This window comes from Rhinolophus hipposideros (assembly GCF_964194185.1).
Source record: "Rhinolophus hipposideros genome assembly, chromosome: 10".
Lineage (NCBI taxonomy): Eukaryota > Metazoa > Chordata > Mammalia > Chiroptera > Rhinolophidae > Rhinolophus > Rhinolophus hipposideros.
Window position 1 is genome coordinate 42,387,316 of NC_138056.1, and position 16,879 is coordinate 42,404,194.

At 41.6% G+C, this 16,879-nt stretch overlaps 1 protein-coding gene across 3 annotated transcripts in view; it reads left to right on the forward strand.

Annotated features, from left to right (window-relative positions):
- DENND2B (DENN domain containing 2B) overlaps positions 1-16,879 on the forward strand; it is a 145,879-nt gene that overhangs the window by 48,024 nt on the left and 80,976 nt on the right. The window contains exon 1 of one of the 3 annotated variants that reach the window (XM_081062575.1): positions 15,062-15,183. The exons of the other annotated variants lie outside the window; for them this stretch is intronic. The gene's annotated coding sequence lies outside the window, so the exon portion shown is untranslated. Of the gene's footprint in view, positions 1-15,061; positions 15,184-16,879 lie in introns of those variants that run through there. 3 annotated transcript variants of the gene reach the window in all.

Consider the following 16,879-nt stretch of genomic DNA (forward strand, 5'->3'; position numbering starts at 1 on the left):
TGGTGAACACGGAGGATCTGAGCGAAGAGCTGGGCAGGATCTAAAAAAGTATTACGGGTGGAACGTAACACATATATGTTTTATTAGATATGGTTATTTTCTCTTCAGTGTGAGCCTCTGTGTGATTAAGAGAGAAGAACATAGACCTGAAGTTGTAGGTTTTGATGGTAGGGTGAATGACCATCTCATTCTTACACTGGGAAAAATGGGGCAGGTCCAACTCTTAGACACTGGTTTAAAGCACTGATTGGATGATGGACGAGAGCCAACTAAAGGACTGGCAATATGAGGAGGGCCAGGGTTCTAGACGTAGGTGGAAGCTTCTCTGAGAGTGTCAAAGGATGGAGTGTGTGGAGGAGGAATAGGAAAAGGGAACTGGGAAAATTGGAAAGAAAACTATAAAGTCAGTTAGGTTTTAGAACTCTTTCGCTTTGTTCGAGGAACAATTTTGGTGGGCTCACTTGTGCTCCCTTATGGAGTTCTGGTAACTGTTTTATCAATTGCTTTTCAGTGAAGCAATCTGTGATGTGTTTGTTTAACTATCAGTGATGATTACTCAGTGAGTGTATGGTGTTGCCTTAGAACAGCTCTGATGGAACCATTCGCACTTAATATAACTATTTTACATTCAGTGTAGCGTGGTGATTAAGTGCTGGAGCTCAGGGGTCTGATAAGCCTACATTTAGAACCTGACATTACTGTTTACTGGCTGGGTGACCTTGGGCAAGCTTTTTAATTTTCCTGAGACTCAGTTCTCTGTGAGGCATCTGTAAAATGGATATAATAATAATACTTAGCTTGTTGGAGTTATGGTGAGAAGAAAAATGAAAAGATACCCTGTAAAGCTCTCAGCCCAGTGCCTGGCACATAGTAAATATTCAGTGCTTTCCATGAGTATTATCCACTTAAAGCAGCATTTCCAAGAGAGTAAGACTGGCATCTCTCAGGTAGGTTGGGGTTACTATGCTAGGAAAGTCAAACCAGACTCTTCTTTCAGTAGGAGTTTCTACTGTGTATTTTATTCATCTTCCCATTAAGACCCCAGGAGACTCTCTGAGGTGGTCCTTCTCCCCCGAGGTTCACAGGCTCAGCTGTATCTTCCTGTAGGATGCTTACTTTCCAGGCGGGGGAGACCACAACTGCCTCTCGCCTGCCCCTTTGCTGCGGGCCAGCCCGGGTAGGGCCTGAGGTCCTCCTTAAGCCAGCACAGAGGCCCTTCACGAGCCGCTCTTAGTGCTCTGCACACAGGTTGCCCCAGCATCCCCCAGCACTTCCATGAACCCTGTTTGTGTGTCCTCCAGGACCCAGAATAGAGCACAGGCTTTGCAGCCAGCTCTGGAGGTTCCTAGTCTGGCGCTTCCTCTTACTTTCTGTGACCTCTGGTGAGTTAACCTCTGTAAACGTTAGGGTCTTCATCTATAAGTTGGGAGTAATGTTACCCATCTCAAAGGTTTGTTGTAAGGGTTAAATGAGTTCATTTATATAAATCCCTTAGCTTACTTAGTTCCTGGCACCAGTGCGCTCAGTAAATTTTAGCTGTGTTACAGGTCTCTTCCGCCTATGAATTTCTCTGCCTGTGTTTGTAGTAGTAGAAAGAGCCCTGGCCAGGTAGTCAGCAGACCTGGCTCTATATGTGACTTTATGGGTGACCCTGGGGAAGTAACTTGGCTTCTCTAGGATTCAGTTTCCACTTCTAGAAAGTGGGAGGTTTGGACTCTTTTCATCGACATTCGGACTTATCTTTCCAGCTAGATTCCCTGAAGTTCTATGAAGTTAAATATAATATTTTATACATTTTATTTTCCTTAGTTGGCCAGCATATAAAGTTTATGCTTAAAAAATATTTGAGTAACTTTTTTTGAACCCCATCACCTGGATTCTAGGAAGCATTTGTACTCAGTTCTCATAACTTGGAGAGTGGCAACTTGTTCTCAGATGCATAGGGCTTGGCTACAACAACTTGCACAGAGTCTCCAGCCCATAGCGAGCTAGAAAGCCCACCAGGTCAGTCAGAAAGCAGCTGGGTTCCACTTGGTGGCCCTGGGGAGATTTTGGTCCACAGTTGTGAGGGGTACTTGTTTGTTCTGCTGTATAGACTTAGACCAGCTCTGTGAATAAATAACTGCCATTGCTGTTTCCTCCTCTGGGTGGAGAAAAATGGCAGTTTTCTGACTGAGCCTCTCCCCTTTAGACTTTGGAGTGAGCCAGTCGTGCTAAAAAACAAGCCTGTAAGTTAGAGCCATCCAAGGAAAGAGTAACGTTTACAGCCTGGGCTCTGGGATCATAGCGTTGGGTTCAAATCCTGGCTCTGCTACTTCCTAGTTCTGTAATCTCAGATAAGTTACTTAGCCTGTCCATGCCCCAGCTCCTCTTCTGTAAAATGGAGGCGGTAACAGTAGTATTTCACAGGATTGTGGTGAGGCCCAAAAATCAAGTGCTTAGAATACTACTTTGTTTCTAGTGCTGAATGATATGTATATGTGAGCAATTGTTGTATTCACTATTATATTGTAAGCCAAGTAGAGTTGTTCCTGAGTGGCTAGTCTGTCGGGTTTGTTCTGCTGAGAAATGCTATCTTCTTCCTCTGTGTCTTGGGCAGATATCTAGTATGAGCAGAGCAGTACTAAGTGTCTCCCAGTCAGTACATAGGCCGTAGCTGTTGTACCTTGCTGTGATAAAGACGTATAAACCAGAGGGGGGATCTGGTGGAATTAAAGGGACATCTAGGTTGAAAGGACCTTGTCTGATAAGTAATATATGTTGTATGGCACGGGGGGAGGGACATGGCAGAACCTTAGGTGGAAGAGCAAGCTGGGGAGTGGACTAAGGGAACGTGTACACTCAGAGAGAGCTCGGTATGAAGACTGGTGAATATATCTGGGCAGGTGGTTGTGGGTGAGACAGTAAGTGGCATCACACAGCTCCTGGCACTTTATCTTGCTAAGAGACATGCTGACATCCCAGCGCCAGGTGAGACCTGCCCCATCAGTGAGCACTCAGAGCACTCTCAGAGCAGTGGTACATTGGGAGAAATGGCTCTGATTTGTTCTTAACAAGAATGCGCAGCATGAGTCGCTTGGTGCATCTTATCTACAAGTGTAATTATAAAGAGATTTCCTTTTCCATCTGCAAGAAACAAGAACTTTTGCTGCCAAACTTAGCAGTGTGTTTTAAGTCCCTCAAATCTCCTTTGAGTGCTACCAAAGCTCTCAGCTTTGTTGTTATCTCTTGTTGAAATATAGCCTGGGAAGGTCATATCAACAGTGCCAATTTATGGGTCTGCTGAACCCAGGCAGGCCTAGGGCAGGATGGGGAGTTCCTGGGAGTAGGTGCTTTACAAATTTTTCCTTTGAGAGAGGCTGCTTATAATTTAAGGTTTCTTGTCCTTTAGAAGACCAAACTCTGCAGATCAGGGTCAAACATTTTATTTCTTTTTCAGTTGTAACTTCTGTAGACTCTCACAGGCAGGAGCTCAGACTCCACAGTAGCTCCCTGTACAATCAGGACACACTCAGCCTCAGTGGTATTTACAGCTACCAACACTATGCCCGACGCTCCTTATTGGAGACAGGTTTCCTTGGCACAAAGTTTTGCCAGGATCCCTCACCTTATTCAATTTATTAGCAATTTTTGACCCACCGTGTGTTCTGAAGGAGTGCTGAAAAGAGGTGAAGACCACGTGGTGTACAAACCACACATGGGACTTGTACTCGCTTGTAAAGATCTGAGGATCAGAAGGTCAGACCCGTGAGTGTACGGTATATACTTTGTCACTTGGCAAAATGGGTGCAAACAAGGAAAGGTAATTCAAGAACTTGACTGAAAAAAACAAACAACCCAATTGAAAAATGGGCAGAGGACCTGAAGAGACATTTCTCCAAAGAGGACATACAAATGGCAAATAGACATGAAAAAATGCTCAATATCACTAATCATAGAGAAATGCAAATAAAAACCACAATGAGATATCACTTCACCCCAGTCAGGATCATCGACTATCATCAACAAGACAAATAGTAACAAGTATTGGAGAGGCTGTGGAGAAAAAGGAACTCTCATACACTGTTGGTGGGAATGCAGACTGGTGCAGCCGCTATGGAAGGCAGTGTGGAGGTTCCTCAAGAAATTACGAATAGAATTACCACATGACCCAGCAATCCCTCTCCTGGGTATCTACCCAAAAAATTTGAAAACATTTAAACATAAAGACACGTGTGCTCCAATGTTCATTGCAGCTTTGTTTACGATGGCCAAGACATGGAAACAACCAAAATGTCCTTCGATAGATGAATGGATAAAGAAGTTGTGGTATATATACACAATGGAATACTATTCGGCAGTAAGAAAAGATGATGTAGGAACATTTGTGACAATATGGATGGATCTTGAGAGTATAATTCTAAGCGAAATAAGTCAGACAGAAAAAGCAGAGAACCCTATGATTTCACTGATATGTGGTATATAAACCAAAAACAACAAAAGGACAAGACAAACAAATGAGAAACAAAAACTCATAAGCACAGACAATAGTTTAGTGGTTACCAGAGGGTAAGGGAGTCGGGGGAGGGAGATGAAGGTAAGGGGGATCAAATATATAGTTATGGAAGGAGAACTGACTCTGGGTGGTGAACACACAATGGGATTTATAGATGATGTAATACAGAATTGTACACCTGAAGTCTATGTAATTTCACTAACAATTGTCACCCCAATAAATTAGAAAAAAAAAAAAGAACTTGACTGACCCTTGCAACTATAAAGAAGTGTGGTAGTACTTGAGTGCGAGAGGAAAATACCTGAGACAGCTGAGATGAACTTGGCAATGGCGGTGACCTTGGTTTGCAGTCTGTGACTTGACTAACTCAGCTGCTGTGTTGAGAGAATTGAAGCTGTGGAATCTAGAAAGGAAAAAGAGCACTGACGTTCCTTATTTTCTTTTCTTTTTTGCTTCCTTCTGACCTCGATTTACTCACCCCTTTAGGTTCAGACATAAAAAAACAAAACAAAAAAAAACACCCAAAAAACAAAACCAAAAAACCTGCCAGAGAAATTGGTGTTTTTGAAATGAAATGGGCATCACTGTCCTCTCTGAGTTCCCGTCTTTCTGAGTTTGAGTCATCACTGCTGCTCAGGGTGGAATTACTACTCAGCTGTGCTCCGAGAGCCAGCAGTGAGGATATTGGTGGTGAGGAGGGTGGGTTTTGTTAACTCTGAGTAAGTGCCCAAAGGGAAGTGGCAGGGATCAAGTTAAAAAGAAAACAACGAGGAACAACTGGAAATTTTTGTTTTATTTAAATCTCTTTAGATGGAAATAGAAAAGCTTTTTTACAATCTCAAAACCCACAACTGTTTGGTAAAGCCAGGTGGGTTTCAAAAGCAGTGATCTCCAGACTTCTTTTTACCTGAAAAACACCCAAGGGCTGATGTCTACATAGCTTCGCTAGAAGCAGTTGAGCCCTGGGAAGCTGTAGAAGCTAAAGGAGAAAACCGTGGAGTTATGTGTATTTTGCCACAGTAAGAAAAATTGGTGGAGAAAACACAAAACAAAACACTGGAGGTGGCAACACCTGTGACATCCTCTCAGCCCCTAATGTTAATGTTTTGTCAGTGGGGGAAGTTGGGGTGACTCTCAGCTTGTGTTTCTAAAGGGTTTATTTCTCCTCAGGCTTTTCTCTTTTTAATTTAGCCTTTCCTTCATAGCTCATATCCCTATCTTGTTAGTCAGAGAAAGAAGGGGGGTGTCCAGCTCTGCCTCTCTGGTTTAGAAACTGTCTGAATTTATTTATTAATTCAATGCGTATTTATTGAGCATCTATTCTGTGTAAGGCACTGCTCTAAATGCTGGGGATATAGAGATAACCGAGGCACCAAAGTCTTCATGTCATGGAGCTTCAAGTGTAGTGGGGGAGCAGTCAGTAGATGAGTAATAGGATCAATAAATGAGACCAAGATAGCCATATACACTACGAAGAACATCATTGGGATGCCAGAGAGAGAGAGTAACAGGAACTTGAAAGCTCTTTTCAAAAGAGAAGCTAGAGAAGGCCTCTCTGAGAATGTGACATTGAAGTAGCGAGTTAGTTCAAGGATGAGAAGACACCTTGAATGTGCACATTTGGGGGAAGTACATTCCTGGAAGAGGTGACTGCAAAGGTAAAGCCCCTGAGGTAGGAAAGAGCTTGGGATGTTGACAGAACATGAAGAAAGTCTTCATTGTCAGAACATAGGGAGCCCCTGGGTGGAGGGTGTGAGGTGTTGGTGGAGGGCAGCTCAGGCAGAGCCTTTTGGCCGTGTTAAGGGCTTTAGAGAACAATATGAGGGGCATATATTCTAGGTCTGTAAGCATGACTAGGGATAAGGTTGCAGAATCTGAGAGAGAGGATGGGCTAAGAGGAGCATTGAATTCTATTGAGGAGAATCAAGAAAAAGAATACGGGAAAAGAGAAGTTATCTGGAGTGGGGATAGGCACATAGCTTATTAGCTAAAGGAAGCTGAGTAAATATAATCTAGTTCTGCATATTTCTACGGAGCAAAAAATATGTGTTTTAAAAATTTCTGTAGATTTTAGGTTTGTGGTATATCATTAGGAGAATGCTTACTCTGTTCCAGGCATTGTGTTAAACTGGGCATTTTCATTTACATTATTTTAGTAAATTCATAAAATCTATGAATTTAGTAAAATCTATGATTTTAGTAAAATTAATCAAATCTATGAATGAATTTGTTGATGGTCTGATGTCTATAGATAAGGAACTCCAAGTGGCCAATTTGCTTAAAATCAAATCTAAGTCTGTATGATTCCAAAGGATGTGCCCTTTCTCCGCCTGCACTGTCATCGTATGCCCCACGCACTTTCTCTTAGTTATCTGCAATACTTAAGGAGCATTTTTTCCTGAATTGTTATGAGTTGTTTACTGTCATGTTCTCCTTTCCGTATGTTGGAAGTAAGGGTACTTGTGGAGTTGAATGAGTGTTTTTGTTGTTGTTTTGTTTTGTTAGCTTTCTCTGGAAGGAGTACCTGGTAAAATATTGAGAATGCCAGTCCATCAAAAATTGTGGTACGCAGGTGTGTGTGGCAGGACTTGGGAACAGATCATCCGAACACCGCTCTTTATCTGGGTAGGAAGAGTGGCGGTCTTTCTGTTAATACTCCATAAGTAATTGGATTTCTGAGGTTATGATTCCTCCTATTTTAGATAGTAAGAAAATAGATTTTTTTTTTGGAAAATAATAATAAAAAAAAGGACCTAACTGTTATCTTACCTAACAGTAACCTAACATTTGTAAATAAACTCTGATTTCCTGGTTTACCAGGTTTCTCTTAAAGTCTTCAAATTTGTTGGAAATGTTTGAGGAAAGAAGTTTGTCAGGCCACAACTTTTCACTGGCTGGAAATTGAACATTGAGTAGTTTCTATTGGTGGACACCTCTTTTTCAAGGGACTGGTCCTCTTTGGAGTCTGTAAATCAAGGGTCAGGATTCTGAAATGAAAATGTGTAGGGTATTTATAAACCCTCATTTCTCGGTGTTCATGTGATCTGTGTTCGGCCTAGCCAGCCGGCTTAGATGAATAGTTTGTGACAGGCAGAAGAGGGTGAGATTGAATTTCAGATTTAGCATAGATTCCTGACACACACAGGAATTTCTTTTGTAAGTAATGGGATTCTCCTTTCCTATCTTCCTTATCCCTGCCTGTTTTAGTAACTACTTGGCTTCTGAGGGAAAAGATAAGTGGTTAGGGAAGATTCCTTAGACGGTGTTTTCATCTTTAGCACTGATTCACTTGGCAGACAGTAAATGGTCATGCACCATGAGCAGGAACACACAGATGAGTTAGGGGATGAGGTTTGAAAAGATCCGTCAAGGTCAGATCTTGAAGAGCTTGAACTCTTGGTAACTGGGGAATCGTTCTTCTGAAAGCAGCAAAGGAACACAATTGAATTTGGTTGGTCAAAGAACCCTTATGTGACCATGCAGAAGATAAAATTGGTGTGGGAGGAAATTTGTTTATCTTACTGGGCAGAACTAAGAGGTGATATTCCAGTCCCTCAAAATTCATTTGAAACAGAATATAGGAAAAGTTTAGGGGGTGCTGAACTCCAGGTGGCAGAGTGCTGTGGAGCCTTAGAGCAGTGGGTTTCTGACTTGAGTGTGCCCCAGACTGACCCTGCAGAGCTTGTTTCCCATCCAGTTGTTCTGAAGTGGGGCCTGAGACTTTGCATTTTTAACAAACTTCTAAGTGCTGCTGTAGGCTGAGAGCCATTGCCCGAGCATCTCAGCAGCTGAGAGTCAAATAAGAGTGTGAGGGCCAGACGCTAATAGGTAACCTCCTCTCATTCACCTAGAATTTCATGTATGTGCTTTAGAATCTCCTGGGCTTGCATCAACAGAGCCTGCCCTCCACCCCCAACCCGCCACCCCTACCCCGCCACAGTGAGGTTCCAGCTATGTGCTTGTCTCTAAACAGCAGTGTGACACATTTGGGGGACATGCCCATCCTGGCCACTTGATTTTATCAGGATAGGTGACATGTATGCCAAGATAAGCTCCCCCCCGCCCTTCAGCACAGCCTCCTGGTTGGCAGACTCGCAGGGACTGCAGGCAGGCTCAGCACTGACTGTGTCCTGTTGATTAGTGCCTGGGAGCTTATCTCTTTAGCCCCAGAGTTGAATTTCAAGGGCAAAGTCCCCTGTTGGCAGCAGAGAGGCTGAGAACACCTGGAAGAGAGGATTGTACTTGGCTTTCACTTAGCCAGGCCTCAGTGCCTCTTCCCACAAAGGTCAGGTTTTCTACTTGTCCGCTGCCCAAGCAGGTGGTCTGGGGAAGCTTCTCCCAGAGTAGCATGGCTCCAGGCTCTGCCGCCTACTGTTGACTTCGGGACCAGTGGATTCAGGTGACACACTTGAATTAGTAAATATAAGCCGCTCTCTCTTCCTCGGAGTTCTCATTTCTTGAATCTCTGTCTGTGCATGCTTCTTTTGGGGAGCGTTTGTTCATTTCTCCTTCATGGTCAGTGACTTGGATTTTCCTTAAGGAGGTGATAATCTTTGTAAGGCACACTGGGATAAAAGGAGGAGTCTACTGGTAGCACTGAGTCCCAGTGCTGTCCCAGGGGCCAAGGAGTCACCATATCTGCACAGCTGTAACCCATTCTTGGCACACCTGTTGGGAACTCAGAGTTTAGAGGTGAGAAAACTGAGCACCCAAGGTGGCAAAGCCAGGACTGGGACCCAGTCAGGTCCTTTCACTTCTGCTGATTCAGGGCCTTGCTGTTTGCATAACACAAGAACAATTTCAGATTAGCAAACATGCACGAAACTGTCTCAGGCTAATCTTTGTTTTAGAATTTCTTCCTGTTATTTTTAATAACAAAAGCAATACATTATTTCTAAAAACGTTTACAAAATAGAAAAATAGATGTCAGAATACAAGCCTCTCCTACAAACTCCTGCCCCAGAAATGTGATCATTGTTAGCAGTTGGATAACAATGGATTGCTTTTTCTACAATAGATTTATATATACATTTATTTTCTTTTTAGAAAAAGAGATTACCCTCTAATAAAAGAAAGTGGAAAATAAAAGGTGTTGGTGAGGACGTGGACGTATTAGAACCCTTATACGTTGCTGGTGGAAATGTGAATAGTGCACTTGTTGTGGAACTGAATTCTTTTGGTTCCTCAAAAACCTAAAACTTGCCATATGACCCAGCCATTTCACTTCTAGGTATAAATCCCCCAAAATTGAAAACGGGCTCAGATACTTGTATGCCAATGTTCATAGCAGTATTATTTGCAGTAGCCAAAAGGTGAACACGGTGTTCATAGGTGAATGAATAAACAAAATGTGGCATATATGATGATCATTCAATCTTACAAAGGGATGGAGTTCTGATATATGCTACACACAACACCGATGAACCTTGAAAATGCTGTGAAATAAGCCACATACAAAAGGGCAAATATTGTATGATTCTGCCTATTTTAAGGGTGTTTTTCCACGACCCCTCAGCTCCAAGTCAAGTAGTTGTTTCAATCCAGTTGTGGAGGGCACAGCCCACAGTGGCCCATGCGGGGATCAAACCGGCAATCCTGGTGTACAAGCATTGTGCTCCACCCAACTGAGCTTGATTGAACAATGTGTAATGAGCAAATTCATAAAGACAGAAAGTTGATTAAAGGTTAGGATCTTAGGGAGAGAGGAGAATGGGGACTTATTGCTTTAATGGTTAGAGTATCTGGGATGATGAAAAAGTTTTGGAAATGCACAGTTCTGATGGCTACACAGCATTGTAAATGTAATGAATGCCACTGAATTGTTAACTTAAAAATGCTGAAATGACAAATTTTATATACATTTTCACCACATAAAATATGGGAAAAAAAGTGATTATACTCTACTGAAAATTTTCTGCCTTGATAATTTACCTAGGCTGTTTTTCCATGTCGGTGCATTACTTTTAACAGCAGCGTTGTCTTTCCTCAGGTGGATGAATCAGACTTTAACCAAGCCCTAGTGATGGACTTTTGAGTTGTTTCCAATTTTTTATAAACAATGCTGCAATAAACAGCAGTAGATAAGCTGTCTTTGCCCAAGTGTTCTAGTGCTTATATTACCTTAGGCACAATTCCTAGAAGGAAAGATCTGCTGATCAAAGAGTATGCTCATTTAGAATTTTAGTAAATATTGCCAAACTGCTTTCAAAAAAAGACACTACGTCAGTTTGGTCCTTGTCAACGGTGTATAAAGGTACCTGTTTCCACCACACCCTTGGCACTGCAGGTGTTACTAATCTTTGCCAATCTGACAGATGAAAAAGGATTTCTTATTGTTACTTTACCTAGGATTTCTTTAATTATTAATGAAATTGAACACCCATTATGCTCACTGGCAGTTGCGCTTGTTTTTATGTGAATTGTCTGTTCTGATACTATGTTCACTTTTCTGTGTGGTCATTATTTTTTCTTGTAGATTTGTAAGAGCTTTTATACACATATTGCATTAGAACTCTTTGCCTTATTTTTCCCCCGGTTTGTTTCTTTTTAATTTTTGACTTTGTTTAGGCTAATTATTTGCCTTTCATATGTTTTAAATTTTTATGTAGACAAATATATAATATTTTCCTTCATAGCATTTCCCGCCCTTCATAGCTTTTGAGTTGGATTTCCTGTCATACTTTGAAAAATGTTCTTCACTCATCAGAATTATAAAAATAATTTATTCATGTTTTCATGGTTCCAATTTTTACATTTAAACTGTAAGTTTGTAATTTGATAAAAACCAAAAATATGTTTTCCCTATTAATTTGCTCTTTATATAAAATTTGTAAACATCTGTCCACTTTAGTGTTTTTAATGAGTGAGGCTGTCTACATTCAAATTCTTGTTGTATTTCTTATTTAGTATGTACCAGAACCATTAAAAACATTTTCTGTAGCATGTATAGAGGAACATCTTAGACTCAGTTTACAAAAACAAAAAACAAAACAAAAAAACAAAACAAAAAGCGTTTAGTGAGAGAGGCAGATCAAGAAATTGCATCCAAGTCTTTTGATTCCCAATCCTGTTTTTTGTTTGTTTTCTGTTGTTCTTATACGATACAGCCAGATTCCCTTTCTTAATGTTTGGGGATAATTGCATCACTCCCCTTGTGAAAAACTTCACAGTGAATCCTATATGCAATTGTAGTGAAACACTAGACCTAGATATTGTGACATAAAAGCCTTCCTCTCAGATTATACCTGATTTGATCAACTCAGTCTGGCTGAGGTGCGAACAGAGAGGCAATTGCAAGATGCATGGTTTGGTGCTGAGGAGATTGAAAGGCCAAAGTCTGAAGGGATGTTAAGATGCAGGAAGGCATGACTCTGAGGAAGAGGAGCAGGAAAGATGTGTGAAGAAATTTCGTATTCTGTTTAGAAGACAGATTAAGGAGGATTTCTGAAGTGAGAGAAGGAGGAGGAATAATGTTTTTGAGGACCCACTTATGTCCCAGATATTAAACTCATAGGTCTTACTTAATTGTATTTGAAAAGTCAGCTTTTAATGCTGGATCAACTTAGAGTTGTTGCTCCTAAGGGTTGTGAACACAGAAAAGAAAGCCCTTTCAAGGGTCAGAGTAAGTAAAATCCTGGAACCGAAATTTAGGGTTTGAGAAACTGAGGAGAACAATATTGATCCGACATTTCTGTTCTTGTCAGCCGGGAGTTTAGAAGGAAATGGTTTTAACAGAAATAGGCTAAATAAGGAAGTGGAAGGAGAAACTACTTCAGATCAGCAAACATTCATTGGGCCCCTTGTAAGACTAGCTACACACATACAATCCCTATCCTTAAGGAACTTAATACTTTAGTGGACCAGGCATACAAAAGGTCAATATACTGTAGTGTTACTTATGCCGCTATACAAGTGGCACCGGGAGGAAAGAGTGTGAGGAAGATGAGCATAAGGTTTCACAGGGGAAATGGCGCCTGTTCAGAATTTGAAAGAGGAATCGATTTTCTTTTTTAAAGTTTGTACCTTTTGACCACTATGAATAGTTATTTTTCAAGTGGACAAGGCAGGGAGGGGCATTCAGGTAGAGGGATTAGCACGTACAAAGACAGAATGAGGCAGTATGTGCAGAGGTATGTGCATATAACTACCCATTGGTCGGTTGACTGTACATGGCAGCGCAGGGTCATCAGGGTCAAGATGAGACCAGAGACGTGGCTCAAGGACTGGCTCCTGCAAGGCTGGATCTACCATTGTTCTGTGTGCCATATCACCCCAAAACGTAGTGGGCGTTTAAACAACAATAATTTTATTATTCTCTCTCATGGTTTGGGGGGTCTGGCTCGGGGTCTTCCCGTGTAGTTGTAGTCAGATGGTGGCTGGAGCTGGAATCATCAGAAGACTCGTGCTGCCCCGTGTGTGGTACCTGAGCTGGGGAAACTCAAGCCCCGGGTCCCTGGCTCTCCTCAGTCCATCAGCCTCACTCCACCATCACCTTACCCCCATTACTACTTCCTGTGCTCCCTGCAGCCTGGTGGCCTCAGGGGTAGCTGCATTTCTTATCAGGTGGCTCAGACCCCTAAAGAGGTTGCCTGGCCTTTCTCTAACCTAGTCTTGGAACTCCAGTGCCCTCACGTAGGCTACCTTCCCTTCCTTGAGGTAGTTACAGGGGCCATCTAGTTCATGGAGAGGAATATCAAACTATGTGCAAACTTGTTTTGAAATCACCACAATCTTATAGAGAAGCTTGAATTTTATGCTATAGGGCAGTTTTTCCCAGACTTAATTCATTGCTTACCATCTTCGCAATATTATCATAGCCTCTTATAAGGTACCTGGACATAATGTTTAAATCAGCTAACTTTCGAACTTAAATTTATTTTAAAAGGAAATGTTATCTCACTTTCTTAAAGTGGATAATCAATACTACTTGCTGTATTACAGAGGATGACTTTTAAAGTAAATACAATGAAAACAAAAAATGTTTTAATATTTTAGCCAGATAATGCTGTCTATGAAAGTCTTATCTCTTAAGAGATTATCAAGTGTTAGATAAAGACAGCAGCAAGTGGAGACTTTCTTCTTAATCTAGTGAGAATGTTTAAAGAATTAAAAAGTGAATGTGATTTCACACCATTGAATGCTGTGTAATACGATATTGAGGGCCTGCCATGCAGTTTCCTAACCACATTTTGGGAAGCACTGCTATGGGCAGTGGAGCTGCTGAAAGAATTGAAGCACTGCAGTGATATAAATTTGCAAGATCACTTCGGCTGACACGTAGAGAGCAGATTTAAAGAAAGTAAAAAGTAGGAGCAAGGAGATTATTGCAGTAAATCAAACAATCTATAATAAAATCTGAGTTAAAGAGTGGCAGGGGAATAGAGGAGGTGAATATGAGACATTCAGGAGGTAGAACTTGCAGGACTTGGTGATGAATTGAACCGGAGTAAAGAAAATGAAAATGCAGGGATGAGTTGTAGAAAATTGGGTGACTTTGTGGAAAAAGTACAGGAGGGGAAAGTGTTTTATTAAGGGTGGAGTGCGAAATGTTGAGTTCAGTTTTAGGCATTCCTTTTTCTTAAATTTTTAAACATGAATTCACTTGCCACTTTATGGATTTGTCTGATTGTTCCATGGGTTATTGCTTAGGTTCTTTCTCCCTTGTATTTTTTGTAAACTGTAAATTAGATATGGAGGCTTGATTAGATTTAAGTTAAGCATTTTTTGGGGGTGCAGGGACCCTTTATAAATGATGCAGCAGACCAGAGGCACATAATGTCTGGTGTTCTCAATATTATAGATGTTAATTTTGGTCACTCCTTACAGTAGGGCCAGGCAATTTTTTCCACTGTAAAATTATAGTTTTCATTTTATAACTAGCAGATATTCTGTGGGTGACTTTTGGCACTGTTCCCCATCAATCTTTCACTTAAGTGGTTTCATTTTTTAAACTTTATTATGGAAAATGTCAAACACACACAAAAGTAGAGAGAATAGAAGATGAACACCCATATATCCATCATACAGCTTCAACTATTATCAACATGTGGACTAGCTTATTTTATCTCTATCCTTGTTCACTATCCTACCTTCTTCTCTACTGTATTTTTGGAAGCAAATTCTAGACATCGTACCATTTCATCCATAAATACTTCAGAATGTATCTCTAAAAGACCTTTCAGACATGTTTTAGGCGTACTGATTTCTGACCAGCAATTTTTAGTTGTCCTTATGGAGGAACGGGGCATACTAATGATTGAATCAATTCAGAGTTAGGGCTTTCCGAGGAGGTCCAGCAGAAGGAGAAAGGGACTAGGGATTTGAGGGAGTGATGGATCGTGGATTCTTGCCTGGAAGGACAAAAAAGGTAGTAGCTGATGTAAACTAGGAAGAAGGAGGAGGACTCAAAGGAAGAGAGCCCTACCCCAAAGTCACAGAGCAGCCATCGGGAAGTGAAAGGGCCAAGAGGCAGGCAGGAAGGGAGGTTGTATAAGGGAGCAGGATTTTGGAGGACAAGATTGAGGTATGTAATCTCAGGCAGTGACAAGGTCCAACGTTTGTCCACAGGTATGGATGACTAAAGTCACCTGAAGCCAGGGAATCAGCCGTGAGACGAGGATTTGGAGTGGCCGCATCCACATAGGCACTGAAGCTGCAAGGGTGAAGAGAGAGCCGGCAGGGAGAGCCTGGTGCGTGTTAGCGCAGAAGGTGGTGCACACGCCTGTGAAGAGTCTAGAGACGTGGGGTTCCTTGCTTTAGGGTAGAGCAGTAGCTCTACAGAATAGATTGGAAGCACAGTCAGTGGTGGGAGACGGCAAGGTGAAAAGAATACAAAACATCATTTTCAACAGCTTTTAAGCCTGTTGTGCTCTAGTCGACATTACTGTCCACTGGTTGGGGTGGGAGGAGACTAATGGCCTAGGGGATTAATCCTGAACAGGAAAAGAAGTGTGATATGTAGGTGGGGTTGAGGAGACACACTTGATCCCCTGAGCAGTGCCAGTGTTACGGGAACTGGCCGGTGAGTCCCTGCTCACTGCAGTAGCCCCTGATGCCTTTTTGATTGAGGTTTGTTTTCATAGCCAATCTTTGTGATGATTTGTGTTGCATTCTTTACACGTTGCTAATTCTTTGGGTGGGGGCAGGTAGAGGGGGTGCCTGTCCCTGGATAAAGCCTGGTCTAGAGAATTCCCAGCATTTTCTTACCGCTAGTGACCACTTGCCTTATAAACTTCTAGAAAGCCATTGATGCCTTGGGACTAGAGGTGGCATGTCGTCCCCTTTTCTGACCTTGTCTATTCTGAACGTTGTGTCTAAAATACCAGGGAAGTCCTTTGCTTACAGGAAAGAAGCACATTGTAGGTTTCAATGTTTTAAAGAATTCTGAGCTAAAGTCATGGACTTGTGGAAGAACCAGAAATGAAAATGTGAAATGATAATTCCTTCTCCCAAGATATCTCTTGAAATAATACTTTTAGGATGTTCATCACTGAAAGAGAAGAGATTAAGGGGGAATTGGGAGAAAAGAAGGCCTTACCTGGCTTGATACCAGCATCTCCTTGGTTCTGAAGCAAACAGAGTCTGTGCCCAGTGCAGTCTGCAAGTGGGATGATTTCTCACTATTTTGCTAAATACCTATGTTTAAGTGAGTGACTGACCCTCGTGCTTACCTAGTTTTCATGTTGAGAAAAAAATGTTTCCTTTGGCTGTATTTGGAGTTCATTTCCTGCTGACTTCACTGATTGTGTGTGTGTGTGTGTGTGTGTGTGTGTGTGTGTGTGTAAGTAGAAATATCAGCTCTGCTTTATGCATCTCTTCATGGAGGATAATGATAGTTATTTGCATATGAATAGTAACTTACAACACACAAAATATTTTTACACACATTATTTCATTGGCTGTCTATTCTACCTTCTCAGAAGTGGAACTCAGGTGGCTGGCTACGAAGACATAATGGAGAGAACACCTTACTGTACTTAGCGGAAGGACAGGAACTTCCAAGCGAGACCTAGTTTGAATTCTGGCTGATGCTTTTACTAGCTGTATGACCTTGGGTTTCAGTTTTCTTATTTGGTAAAATAGAATTGATAACATTTACCTCATAGGATAGTTGAGAGTATTAGATGAATTAACATAATTAACACTTGGGAACAATGCTTGGCACACAGTAGATAACCGGTAAAGGGAGGCGTTAATCATGTTAATAACATAGAAACAGATCATCACCACCAAAGGAAAGAAGAGCATGCAAATGTCCTAATCTAGTTATTAAGATGGTTTCTGTGAACGGCCTTGGACTTAGACTCTGAGTTCCTTGGCAGTTGAGGAAATCGACTGACCTTCTGATACCTTTAGGAGATAGGAAACACCATTTTCTCAAGACAG